Genomic DNA, 14,244 nt, shown 5'->3' with positions numbered 1-14,244 from the left:
TGTTTGGAATGCCGTCTCACAACTCTCATCCCAACGAAACCTGTTCTCTTTCCTCATCAAAGCTGTTATAGGTCTAGCAATCTTGGAGAAATCCTTCATGAACCGTCTGTAGTATCCTGCTAAACCTAAGAAACTTCTGATCTCAGCTACGTTCTTTGGTGCTTCCCACTTGGTAACTGCCTCAATCTTTGCAGGATCCAAAGCTACCCCATCCTTAGAGATCACATGCCCCAGAAAAGCAACTTTCTCTAACCAGAACTCACACTTGGACAACTTAGCATACAACTCATGCTCCCTCAAGGTCTACAACACAATCCTCAGATGTTCCTCATGTTCCTCCTTAGTCTTGGAGTAGACTAAGATGTCATTTATAAAAACCACCACGAACTTGTCCAAAACCTGACTGAAAACTATGTTCATCAAATCCATAAACACAGACGGCGCATTAAATAACCCAAAAGGCATCACCACATACTCATAATGGCCATACCTCGACGTAAAAGATGTTTTTGGTATGTCCTCATCTCTAATCTTCACCTGATGGTACCCCGATCTCAGATCAATCTTGGAAAAGACTGCTGCACCACTCAACTGATCAAACAGGTCATCTATCCTTGGCAAAGGATACTTGTTCTTCACCGTCACTTGGTTCAGCTCCCTGTAATCTATGCACAACCTCAAACTTCCATCTTTCTTTTTCACGAAAAGAACTGGTGCTCCCCATGGTGATACACTAGGTCTAATGTATCCCTTCTCTTTCATATTATCTAACTGCTTCCTGAGCTCCTCCAACTCCTTAGGACCCATCTGGTACGGTGCCTTAGAGATTGGCCCCGTCCCCGGTTTCAATTCAACACTGAAATCTATCTCCCTCTTCGGCGGTAACCCCGGAATCTCCTCTGGAAAGACATCTGAAAACTCCCCACAATCGGTATCCGATCAATCGTTGTGGACTCTCTATCCGGTCATCTTTCACATGGCACAAGATCATCGGGCACCCCTTCCTCAGATAGGACTTCAAGGTCACAGCTGCAATCAACTTAACTTTGGGTTTGACAACAAACCCACGATAAGACACACAAATGCCCTTGGGGCCTCTCAGAGACACTTTCTTTTGATGACAGTCTATCTTAGCTTTGTACTTCCCTAACCAATCCATCCCGACTATCATCTCAAAAACTTCTAAAGGAAACTCTAGCAAGTCTACAGGTAGATCAACTTGCCCAAATATCATAGATACATCCCTAAACAACCTCCCACATGTTACAGACTCTCCCGAAGTGTAGATACCCGTATCCGTCGATATTGGAATTTATAGAGAACCCGACAAACACCCGATGATGATAGGACACATGTATTTATTAGTTCTCATTGTCATTATTTGGGTTCGTTTTACGATATAGAATGAGCGTTGTCGACGGAGTATTTTATTAATTTAAATGATATTTAAATTAAAGCTTTTTTAAGGTGAATTCATTTTACTTTATTTTGAATTTATTTTCTCAAGTTTATTTTATTGAAAATAAAATAAATAATTGATTTGAAAAACCCATTTTATGAGTGTATTTGATTTGAAAAATCATTTATTTTAATGTGTTAATCGATTTGAAAAATCGAATTTGAAAATCGAAAACTCGTTTTAACCACGCGTTTTGGAGCTCGATTATAGCTCGGTTTTTGAGCCCGTTTTCTTTACGAGTTTGCACGAATCTCGAGTACACTAACCAACCTAAGCCTCTACCCATCCAACCCCAGTTCGAACCCCCATACCCACGTCCCAAATCTCGCCCCAAACATACACAAAGCAGCCCAACTACTTCCCCTTACCCGCGTTAGCCCTTCCTCTTTTCCAACCCGTTTTGTGTGCTTCAAAGCTTGACCCAAACCCGCCACAACCAACCCAATTCCTGCCCCTAATTACCTACAAACAACCCATCACTAAACCCACCACGAAACCCATCCAATTCCCTGTAGGTTAATATCCGTATACTACCCTTCGAATTAAGGATTATAACGCAAAATTACATGTGAATATGGTCATAAAACGATAAACATAAAGAAACGACAAAGATTGTAGGAATAACCTTCGGTCCTAGTGCAATAAGGCAATGAGAGATTAAAGCAAATCTCCTCCTAAACGATGCACCCAAGAAGTCCGAGTAATGCCCTTGTGCTAGAGAACAATCCCCTAATTGACTTGCAATATCGAGGGGATTAGTTTTGGTGAATTTGTGTTGGATGAGAGATCCGGAATTTAGGAGGCACAATTCCCAAAAACCCTAATTATTTTTCAAGAATGAATTAGGTTTTTAGTGAAAGGAGAAAGCTCTCCTTATGGTCTCACCAATTCGGCCAAACCGTGGAGAGGGAGCCCATATGGGCTTTTCATTTTCTCTTCACTTAAATTCGTGGTCCGGTCCATAATTCGCTAAGTGTATATGACGCGGTTTCATTATAAATCATTATCGGTTATCGGAAATTAAGGCATCAACTAATAACACGGTCGATTGAATTCTTAATGCATGTCCGACAAAACAAAAGATTGTATAATTATATTCAATACACATTTTATTTAAATATAAAACGCTTATATTTAAATTTACGAATTAACTGGTTAATCCGCATTAGCCCATGATATTTAATCCGTATTAAATATTATATCTTAACATCACATTTAACTAATTATTAGTCAAATAATTCAGACTAACTGGTTAGTCAAATTTGGCATCTACATGACTGTATTTTCATACCGTCACATCACTCAAGACGTATCCTATAGGTGTGACTTTTAGGGACCAGTTGATCACCGCCATCTGTATGACAATAACGTCAAACTTATCTAGCAAGCCAACCGTTATTGATAAACGTGGATCAACTGATTATAATACAAAGTATACCCTTTGATCCTTTTAGAGGTTTATAAGTCCTTGCACTAACTGTTAAGGACACCAACCCCAACAAGCTCCCACTTGTCCGTACAAGTGTATGTGCAATGACGTTATCCGCACTAACTGGAGGACACTACCTCCAACAAACTCCCACTTGTCCGAACAAGTGTATGTGCGATAACCGATTCTCATATTCATTTAAAATTTCTCCCACTCAATGTAAAACAATTTGCAGATCTGGATCCGCAAAGGTCGTATTTTACAATCGATCTGTATCTAGAGTGGTTTCCCCGACTAGAGAGTAACTTAACTGATAAAACGAATCCGTATCCGAGCATGGCCATGCATTTCGATTCTGACTCCTCGAGTGGCCCTGAGAAATATCGAGTACCCGATAAAGGCTGAATATTTCCTTCAACTCGACTCCTTCCGATCTAAGCACAATGAAATGACCCGAAAAAATCTACTTGGCCCCCTACGGATGACCGTGAGAAAGAAACCAAAGTCACCCAAAATCGCCTTAGTCTCAAGAGACAACGATAGTTAAAGAATCGACTCTTAGGATCACCATGGAAGTCCTATCCACGACCGGGCAACGAATGTTATAAAACATTTAGGACTCCACGTCGATGTCACAATTGTGTCCTACGAAATATCCGTATAAATCGCCTCTGTGATTGGTCAGTCAACCTGTTGACTTATGGCTAGTTGAACCCACCATCAACCAACGTCACAAAATAATTGCCAGAGTTATCAGCTCATGTGGGCAATCAAGGACTAAAAGAATATAATGTTTTTGCAGTTCACTTTGTGGTGTTCAAAATTTGTCGTACAAATCCACATGAAAAACAAAATATATATATATTATCAAAACGATGAGGTCGTATAGAGTACAAAAGCGAATGAATCTAATCCATAAAAGAGTACTACAACTTAGGAACACGTTTAATTCCCATGGAATTAACGTGCCCTTCATGCTTATCTTGTCGTAATGCTTTAGTGAGAGGATCTGCTATGTTGTCATCTGTAGCAATCTTTTCTATCACTACTGTCTTTTGCTCCACGTAATCCCGGATTAGATGAGCTTTCCGTTGTACATGTCTAGACTTGTTGCTAGACTTTGGCTCCTTAGCCTGGAAGATGGCACCACTTGTTGCCCTACTTCTACCCTTCGAAACTCCTTATAAATACCCCCCCTTCACCATACATTCAGTTCTATAAGTTCTCCATACATACTACCATCACTTACAAGCTTTAAACTCTAGAAACAAACCCTAATTGCCTCTCAAAAACCCTCGACAAAACTGACATACAAAACTGAGAATCAGTTTGTGTGTCCTCTTTGGAACCCTTCGTTCAACCCTCAAACCTCCATCAAAATTCGAGTTTCTTGTTCCTAATTAACCACACAACATCCATCTACACATTAGACAAATATTTACGAGCCAAATTGCCCTTGAGAGTACACGAATCCCCTCGAAAAACAGAGTGTTATACACTCTGTTTTCGCGGCTTTTCCTGTCTGTCCAGTTCTGTTTGTGCTCTTTTTTCGTGCCCAATAACTCAAAACAAGCAGGGATTGTTTTAATATCTTTGTTCTCCTCTCTTTCTAATTTTCAAAACATCTTTTAAATCGAATTTTCACCGTGAAACGAGAGAGAAATCACAGTTTGAAAGTTGCTGTCCAGATTTGCAAAAAACGTGTTGTTGCTTTGTTCCTTCGTCGACGACGGCCTCTCGAGATAAAATCTACCATCGATTATGACCCAAGACAGTGTCAACGATACATGTAGGTTAAGGGTGTATCAAATCCTCCACTTCTCCCTTTTATTTTGTTATTTTATGTTTGTTTTTTTATAGTTCGTTTTTACTTTGTTTATCGTTTAATATCATTAACTATGAAACTAGTTTAGTCCGAGTATGAGTTAAAGTACCACCACGAACACCCGCGTTGACTTGAGATGGGAAAGAAATCCGCTACATCAGTCGGTCATATCCCCTGTCTCATTTACATATCCTCGTGTTGAAGGTAGGGCATTAATAAAACGAATTCTAACTTCGCTCTTCGCTTTTGACTCCTTGTCTGTTTCGTCCAATTCGACACACCCTAGGACCCTTTGCATGTTAGTTCGACCTCTGATTGTTAACATATGACTCATTTAGATGACATTAGATCAATTTAATAACCTAATTAGACACGTTAGGTGGCATCGACGTAGCTTTAAAAACCGATTAACAATTCTGTAACTTAATTGAATGCATCTTTCTCTTTCACATAATTTCTCGCTAGCATAGGAGTGCGTGATTAGAACCTTCCTATTAACACTCGATGAGTAGCGTTAATATCGTAACTTCGTGACCTAATTCGACCCCTTTAGGCCGTGTAGAATACACATTCGCGTGACATCTTCTCAATCGATCACCGTCGTTTCTAACTTGTTTTCTAGCCCGTTTTCGAACTCGTTTCGCAATTATTTGATCTAACTAATGAACTCGACCTAGGAACTAGGATGGTCGTGGTTTGGCCGTGAGGTTGGCCGATTCCTTTGTCCTTCTTGCTTCGTTTTTTTGTACCAATTGTTCTTTGTTGTTTCGTTGCTTGTGATTTATAATTTGTCCATCGAGTTGTAACTGTCAAGTTTGTTTTACTTTTATCGAGTCAAAACTTCTTCAAAAACCCTTAGTCTCATTTGGTTAGATGGTTGTGCTCCAATTCTTGTAAAAGCGTAGTAAATCGCATGTTGTTTAAAGCGACATGGCCCGATTTATGCTAATGCATGCTTTGGTGTGTGGCCCTATGTCTAATTCGATACGATTAAGTGAAAGCACGCATCACGAGGAGTGACCCAAGGCCGTGAGTCATGTAAGCCGTGGGCCACCCCCCTGTGCACGTTTCCCTAGGCCGAATTGTCCGTGTAATGTGTCGTGTATGGTTTTGTGTATAGCGTTGTATTTTAGATCGAGTTGTATCTTTAATTTCTCGTTGTGTCGGCATGAAATGCCTGGGTTGTAATAGGATAGATCCCAACGGCTCCCCCATTCCCCCTAAGCCTTGTTTGCTTTGTTTTGTATGTTGTTAGATCAATCAACCCACATGCTAAATTACAACTTTGACAAAGTTAGTTTAGTTACATCTAAATCAACATAGAAGCTTCACATGTTAGGGTTTTAAAACAATGTTTGCATATCATATATCGTAGTAGCTATGACCTTGTTTGAAATCCGACACTTGACTTAGTAGAGGCCGTTATTGACGGGCGGGGTTAGGTGTCCTTATGGGCTTCCTAACACGTACCCTCACCCCTTACTCAAGATCTATGGTTTGCGGATCCGTCTAAATACCATTGGATTACGAGAGTCATTCTAATCGAGTGATATAGGGTACAAGTCTTTATCTTTAATCACTCGTAGTCGATTGGCTTTATGCTTTTCGATGAAAGGTGTAAAGTTGACTTGAACGGTTCCAAGTTCCCAAAAAACTTGGTGGCGACTCTAATTTGTCTTAATTCAATTCGAAAGAACCTCGAGTCGATTATGCCTAGTGTGGATCCCGCGGACGCAGTTATTCCGAGGGCCTTGTCCACGCTTTGGCGACTCACTGGGAAAAAGAGGACTAGTTACACTTTGTTTCTAGGGTCTTTTCCTCCGAGGTGAAACTTGAAAAGAAAGTATTGGAAAGTAAAACATTATTCATAGTGCTACGATTCATGCATAAACCCTTAAGGACTTTCCCGGGCCGTCCCAGCGTTTCTTTGTGATGCGTGGGGGGCGATGTCCCACTATGCCAGGAACTTGCACATTGCTTGCTTCCGCTCCTCCTCGTCGTGGTTCTTGATGGTGGGGATGCTCTTCTAGGTACTCTACCTAAAGGCCCTTGCTCTATAAGACCCAAAAAGGATGGAGGGCATAGACCTTCTTGTAGAAGACTTGCCGAGACTTAGAGATGTCTAGGAGCATACATCCTTATAACATGTGAATGACAATGTGCGAAATGAATTTCCCGAGTCTTTTCAAAATTTTCCATATCAATTTCAAAACCGAACTTTTGAACAACTTACTTTCAAAATAGCATGGTTTTAAAAACGCGGAATGCTGCCCAAATAGGACTAGATTTTTCGGCCCAAAATAAGCTTTTATAGCTAGATGTCGCCCATTTCAAATCTCATTTTCAAATCAATTATTCGTTCTTTCAAATTCAATCCAAAATGTTTTTCGAACCTCAACCAAGCATGAAATGCGTCGAGTCGTGTCCGGGTCCTGGCCGTGTTAGGCCAGGCGTGTTTCGTTCTAAGAGTCTAGAACACGACCTTGTTGGGTCACCCAAGCTCACCTCTTGGGCTTTGAGTCATGTGGGTCGACCAATTGGTCTAGGATAGTCCACAGAAACGCCCAAGCTAGGCCATTTAGAGCGTTTCACTTAAACCTATGGGCTATGTTAGTCTAATCACGGGTTTAGTCACACCGAGTCCAGTTTAGAATCGAGCTATGACAGCTTGAGTCATGTCGTCTTGTCGAGTCTAAAATGAGTCAAGGTCTAAATCCAACCGTGAGTGGAACCTTTTGGTTAATCAGTCTCAAGTCGAGTCTTTGCTTGAGTCAAGTTGGTGTCGTGTCCTTAAGTGTGCAGGGGCTCTTATATTTGAATATTGACTCGGTTTGGGGTTTTCTTGTAGAAAGGCCGCCAAAAACCCGACTTCAAGCAATGGAAGATGCTGTTAACAAACTCACTGAGGCCGTGAACCTCATGATGACCAGAATGGATGCGATCGAATCCAAGCTGGGTGAAGATTCCTCTTCATCTACCCCACCTCGATCGATCCGGAGAAACGGTTCAAGTTCATTGAAGACCGTCTGAAACTCTCCCCGGGGAAGAACATCCACTACGAAAATGCTAGGGCCTATGCCCCGATTCCAGATAAGTTGCCCACAAACATGGTACTCACCGATATCCCAAAGTTTAAGGGCACGAAAGATCCGATTCACCATGTTAAGGCCTATAAGGGGTACTTAGCACAAGGGAGTGCTCGCGACATGCTCTCTGAAATTTTCGCTCAATCTCTAGATGAACACCCGAAGGCGTGGTTCTACAACTGGACCTTAAGAACTTCCCCACTTTCAAGATTACGGTGGAGTTCTCGCAAGCACTATCTTTGATAATGTCGAGATTCAAACCAACATAAGAACATTGGAGGTGATGACACAGAAAGAAAAAGAAGGCTTTACTGAATTCCTTGCAAGATGGCGCGCTGAAAGCGTGAAGTTAGCCAAGAAGCCTGACGAAGTTGAAATGGTAGATAAGTTTGTAAAGAATCTACGACCTATTTACCGCAATGCTCTGAAATACCAGAATTTTGGCTCTTTCAAAGAATTGATAAGAATCGGGATAAAGGTAGAAGATGATGTCAGAATGGCAGAGGCTGAAAAGCCGAAAGGGTACCAAGGGGCCTCATCGTCTAAGGCCAAGGCCCCAGCAACGACCCATATTGATGAGCCATCAATCTCTTAGAAGGGCAATCGAAGAAGTCGCAGCGCCAAACACCTAGGGCATTCACCGATATCGGATGCACTTATACATACGCTCTCCAAAGGCTCATAGCCCAAGGAAAGCTGAAGCCTATTGGTCCAACTCCAGACCCTCCCGCTGATCAACAAGGTAAATGGTATAAACCAAATGCCTACTGTGCCTTTCATCAAGGGAAAGGCCATGATACTGAAAGGTGCTATCGACTAAAGCACGAAATTCAAGACATGATTGAGAATGGAACACTCCCGATCCCAACTGTTAAACCCAATAACATCACCAATCCATTTGGCGATCACACCAACTTTGTTTCTGTCGAAGACAATGTCGATTATTCCCATCTGATCCGCCCATGTCACTTTAAAGGGGTGTTTATCGGGAAAATATTTGTGGATTGCTTTGAATTCTTGCCAAGCCCGGAGAATGAAATTCAAGTCGGGAGTCTTGCTCTAGAATGTACTCCTCTCATTAACAAAGTTAATAAAAGACAATTCGATTCACCAACCTCCATCACTAGCGTAGATCCTCAGAGGACTACCCCGGGATGGAGGCAAACCATCACAGGGATCAAGGACAAGAGCCGAGCATCTAAGCTGACAGCTGAACAAGGGAAAGCTCATGATCAGATTTGAAATTATGAGTCGGGATCTGTTTTCTTATTTTAGTTGAGTCGAGTATAGGACTTTCTTTTCCTGAAGTTGAGTCGTTTGTTCCGCGATGACCTAGGGTGTGTCCTAGGAATCATTCCTTTGAGTCTATTAAGCATTTGTCATTCCAATAAAAGTTGCAGTTTCGTTTCCAAATATGTCTTGTTTCCAATCCTCAATCATTCCGGAAATATGATAAAATGCACAACACACTCAAAGGCATCCCTGGGGTAGAAATATATCCTGTTTCAAAATGTAAGGTACACTAGGATCCCGTGTTTGATTCCTTTACCTATTCCATGTCTGGTGGTAGAAAACCTCCATCTGAACCAATGTTTGTGACAAGCTTTTAGATGATTCTATGACAAACCCGGACTAGCTCCTTGTTTCCCCTATCGATGATGGAAGGCAAGCCTTTTCCCCAACAAAACCATCCCATCTCGAAGAGAGAAGATATCAACCCGTTCTAACAAGGAATTGTTAGTTCCTACCCAAATTAGTTGGCGAAGCCCAGTTTCAAGGTGTATCCATTTATGACCAAGAGAATGAATAGAAGGTCATTTTCAAAGAGAGAAAAAAAAAGGGTGAAAAAGAATGAAAAAATGAGAAAAAGAGAAAAATTGGAAAAATGAAAAAATGAAAAAAATAAAAAAAATAGAAAAATGAAAAAAGATGAAAGAAAAAGAAAAAAGAAAAACAAGATGTTGAAGTTATTGCGGAATGCTTTTTGGTTGAATGTCGAAGTTACGGAAGCCAGAAGTCAAGTCAAGTACCCATAGTTGAAGTTCAATGGGCGAAGCCCAAAAGCTTAAGTAGTAACCTCTTTACCCTCTAAGTCCTTCATGAGACAGTTACAAAGGGATAGTCGGGAATTTTGAGAATTATTCCACTTGTGCTGTTACACCCAACCTTTAGGGTCCAGACATGGAAATTTGAACCCACATCATTTTTCAACCCATTTGCACTCGTGGTTCATCAAACCCGAGACACCCATTCCAACCACATAAGCAGCCATAGCCCTTGGCCTTAGCACCACAAAACGAACCTTCAGAATGATGGTTTACCTTTCAAGCCTTATGTTACCAAGCTCCACATCCCAAAGAACCACAACCTTTTGTACCAACCCTAGACACAGGATTTAACGGTACCTTACAGGCTAGAATGGGATACGACATGATACCTTAGGTGAAACCTTCAAGTGTGTACACACAATCAAAATGCCATGTTTATGCACCATGATCGAACTACGTCGAATTTGATTTCGCTCCACGCGAATACGTAGGCAGTCCTTCAGAATAAGGGATTCAATCCACCCATCATCCAAGTTATCATCTTGTCGGTTTCTTACGGGTCTTAACCAAGTCCAAATGAAGCCACCTTTGTTTGAGTTGGTATTAGTACTCGATGTAAGCTAGGATAAGGATATAGGTTCAGATGAATAGTATCAAGTCTCAGAATGAGCCTTATCGAACGGTTTAGGCGAAGATACCGAGTCGTATAGATGTAGGTTTGTGTTGGGAACAGAAAATATGAAAAACCCGCTGAAAAGAAAGAAGGCGTGGAAGAAAATTAGTAAAAGCCCGCTGAAAAGAAAGAAGGCGGTGGTAAGAAATGATGAAAAATCGCTGAAAAGAAAGGAGGCGAGGAGAAGAGTGACAGAATGTTCCCAACAGAAGTCATGTGTGATGTCTAAGTGTTCTCATAAAATCAATCTGTGTTTAGTGTCTGGGCGAAGCCAACGTTGTTGCTCCATGAGTTTAATCCACCTTGTCAATGCCAAGTGATCTTGATTCCCATGTGCCCTCGGGAGCACGCCCATGCCATACGATATCCTCGTTCCACGTCCGACAACCTTGTGATTCCCATTTGTCATCTTTTGGCACCAGAATGGCCAATTTACTTTTCTACCCCCAACAAGTCAATAATCGAATTAAAACCCGGGCACACTTACGGTTTTATTTTCCTTTTTTGTTTTACGGTAGCGGGCTACGCCCACGTTGTTTACGGGTCATACGGAGTGTCTGAGTCGTATTTCATGCTCAGCCATCAAGGTTCGATTTCAAAAAATTTCAAAATTTCAAAATTCCAAAAACTTTTTGCAAATTGTGGATAGATGATCCAAGTAGTAGAATCTTTTCGGGTCGATGGCCCAATCATTCAAAATTTTCCAATTCAATTTTTGAAGGGCCAATGGCCCAACATTCCAAGTGATGTCAAATTCAAACTTCGGGTCGATGGCCCAATTATTCAAAATTTTCAAATTAAATTTTTGGGTCGATGACCCAATATTTCAAATGATCCAATTTTAAGATCGATGATCCAAATGTGCTTATGTAATTATTATTGCTAGTACGTTTTTGTGTTTCAAATGTAGCAGGATATGCTTCAACTGGGGGCTCTAAAGTCTTAGACTTTAGAGCCATTATCAGAATCAGGGCTCTGCCGTAGGCTTCAGAGACCATTATCAAGATGTAAAGGATGACATCCACGAAGAATTCAATTCAATACAAGAGTATGAAATGGAAGAATTCCATAACTGAAAGCAAATGATGAAAGTGGCGGCAACCTCCTCGGAAAGTCCCGTCCCATTTAGGCACCTTCTAGCAGATGATAAGTTTTGGGCAAGTGTCAACAGATGATGAATTTCGGACAAAAGCAAAGTGAGATGATAAACTTTGGGCGTGTGTCGCGCTTGCCGAACTACGACGCAGGTTTGATTCCGTCAGAAACGGATACGTAGGCGCCCGAGGATAAGGCTCAACCCACCATATATGCAATTTATGGGTCGACGACCAATGATTATAATTTGACGCAACAGAAGCAAGAGTCAATCCCCAGCGAAGTTTCAGGTATGCTCTCTTCTTATGGCTGGCGAGCTTATATACGCAAGTCTAATGGACTATAAACGACCATGGAATCCTCGGTCGAGAGGGACTGGGGTATACTTTGACTATCGCCTTGTCCAAGCCTCGGTCAAAGTGGGGGCTCAGAGATACCCATATCCGTCGATATTGGAATTTATAGAGAACCCGACAAACACCCGATGATGATAGGACACATGTATTTATTAGTTGTCATTGTCATTATTTGGGTTCGTTTTACGATGTAGAATGAGCGTTGTCGACGGAGTATTTTATTAATTTAAATGATATTTAAATTAAAGCTTTTTTAAGGTGGATTCATTTTACTTTATTTTGAATTTATTTTCTCAAGTTTATTTTATTGAAAATAAAATAAATAATTGATTTGAAAAAACCATTTTATGAGTGTATTTGATTTGAAAAATCATTTATTTTAATGTGTTAATCGATTTGAAAAATCGAATTTGAAAATCGAAAACTCGTTTTAACCACGCGTTTTGGAGCTCGATTATAGCTCGGTTTTTGAGCCCGTTTTCTTTACGAGTTGGCACGAATCTCGAGTACACTAACCAACCTAGGCCTCTACCCATCCAACCCCAGTTCGAACCCCCATACCCACGTCCCAAATCTCGCCCCAAACATACACAAAGCAGCCCAACTACTTCCCCTTACCCGCGTTAACCCTTCCTCTTTTCCAACCCGTTTTGTGTGCTTCAAAGCTTGACCCAAACCCGCCACAACCAACCCAATTCCTGCCCCTCATTACCTACAAACAACCCATCACTAAAACCACCATGAAACCCATCCAATTCCCGTCCCAAACACCCAATAAACAGCCCGCAAATAACAAGCAGCCCCCCTCTGTTTTGCGTGCTCAAACCCGAGTCCAAAACCCGCTCCAAACACCACTTAAACCCGTGCCCATTAACCCTACACCATACCCTATATCCTACCCATATTACCTTAGCTTAACCACCAATTAAACCCCCCATACAAACCCTAAAAACCCCACGAATAGCTGATGGACAGCAGCTATGCGAAACAGGCCCGACTGCTTGTTGCCCTACTTCTACCCTTCGAAACTCCTTATAAATACCCCCCCTTCACCATACATTCATTTCTCTAAGTTCTCCATACATACTACCGTCACTTACAAGCTTTAAACTCCAGAAACAAACCCTAATTGCCTCTCAAAAACCCTCGACAAAACCGACATACAAAACTGATAATCAGTTTGTGTGTCCTCTTTGGAACCGTTCGTTCAACCCTCAAACCTCCATCAAAATTCGAGTTTCTTGTTCCTAATTAATACCACAACATCCATCTACACATTAGACAAAGATTTACGAGCCAAATTGCCCTTGAGAGTACACGAATCCCCTCGAAAAACAGAGTGTTATACACTCTGTTTTCGCGGCTTTTCCTGTCTGTCCAGTTCTGTTTGTGCTCGTTTTTCGTACCCAATAAATCAAATCGAGCAGGGATTGTTTTAAGATATTTGTTATCCTCTCTTTCTAGTTTTCAAAACATCTTTTAAATCGAATTTTCACCGTGAAACGAGAGAGAAATCGCAGTTTTAAAGTTGCTGTCCAGATTTGCAAAAAACGTGTTGTTGCTTTGTTCCTTCGTCGACGACGGCCTCTCGAGATAAAATCTACCATCGATTACGACCCAAGACGGTGTCAACGATACATGTAGGTTGAGGGTGCATCAAATCCTCCTCTTCTCCCTTTTATTTCGTTATTTTATGTTTGTTTTTTTATAGTTCGTTTTTACTTTGTTTATCGTTTAATATCATTAACTATGAAACTAGTTTAGTCCGAGTATGAGTTAAAGTACCACCACGAACACCCGCGTTGACTTGAGATGGGAAAGAAATCCACTACATCAGTCGGTCGTATCCCCCGTCTCATTTACATATCCTCGTGTTCAAGGTAGGGCATTAATAAAACGAATTCTAACTTCGGTCTTCGCTTTTGACTCCATGTCTGTTTCGTCCAATTCGACACACCCTAGGACCCTTTGCATGTTAGTTCGACCTCTGATTGTTAACATATGACTCATTTAGATGACATTAGATCAATTTAATAACCTAATTAGACACATTAGGTGGCATCGACGTAGCTTTAAAAACCGATTAACAATTCTGTAACTTAATTGAATGCATATTTCTCTTTCACATAATTTCTCGCTAGCATAGGAGTGCGTGATTAGCACCTTCCTATTAACACTCGATGAGTAGCGTTAATATCGTAACTTCGTGACCTAATTCGACCCCTTTAGGCCGTGTAGAATACACATTCGCGTGACATCTTCTCAATCGATCA

The sequence above is a fragment of the Silene latifolia genome, chromosome X, assembly GCF_048544455.1.
Source record: "Silene latifolia isolate original U9 population chromosome X, ASM4854445v1, whole genome shotgun sequence".
In the NCBI taxonomy this organism is placed as follows: Eukaryota; Viridiplantae; Streptophyta; class Magnoliopsida; order Caryophyllales; family Caryophyllaceae; genus Silene; species Silene latifolia.
The sequence above is the reverse complement of the archived record's forward strand: the minus strand, read 5'-3'. Positions refer to the sequence as shown.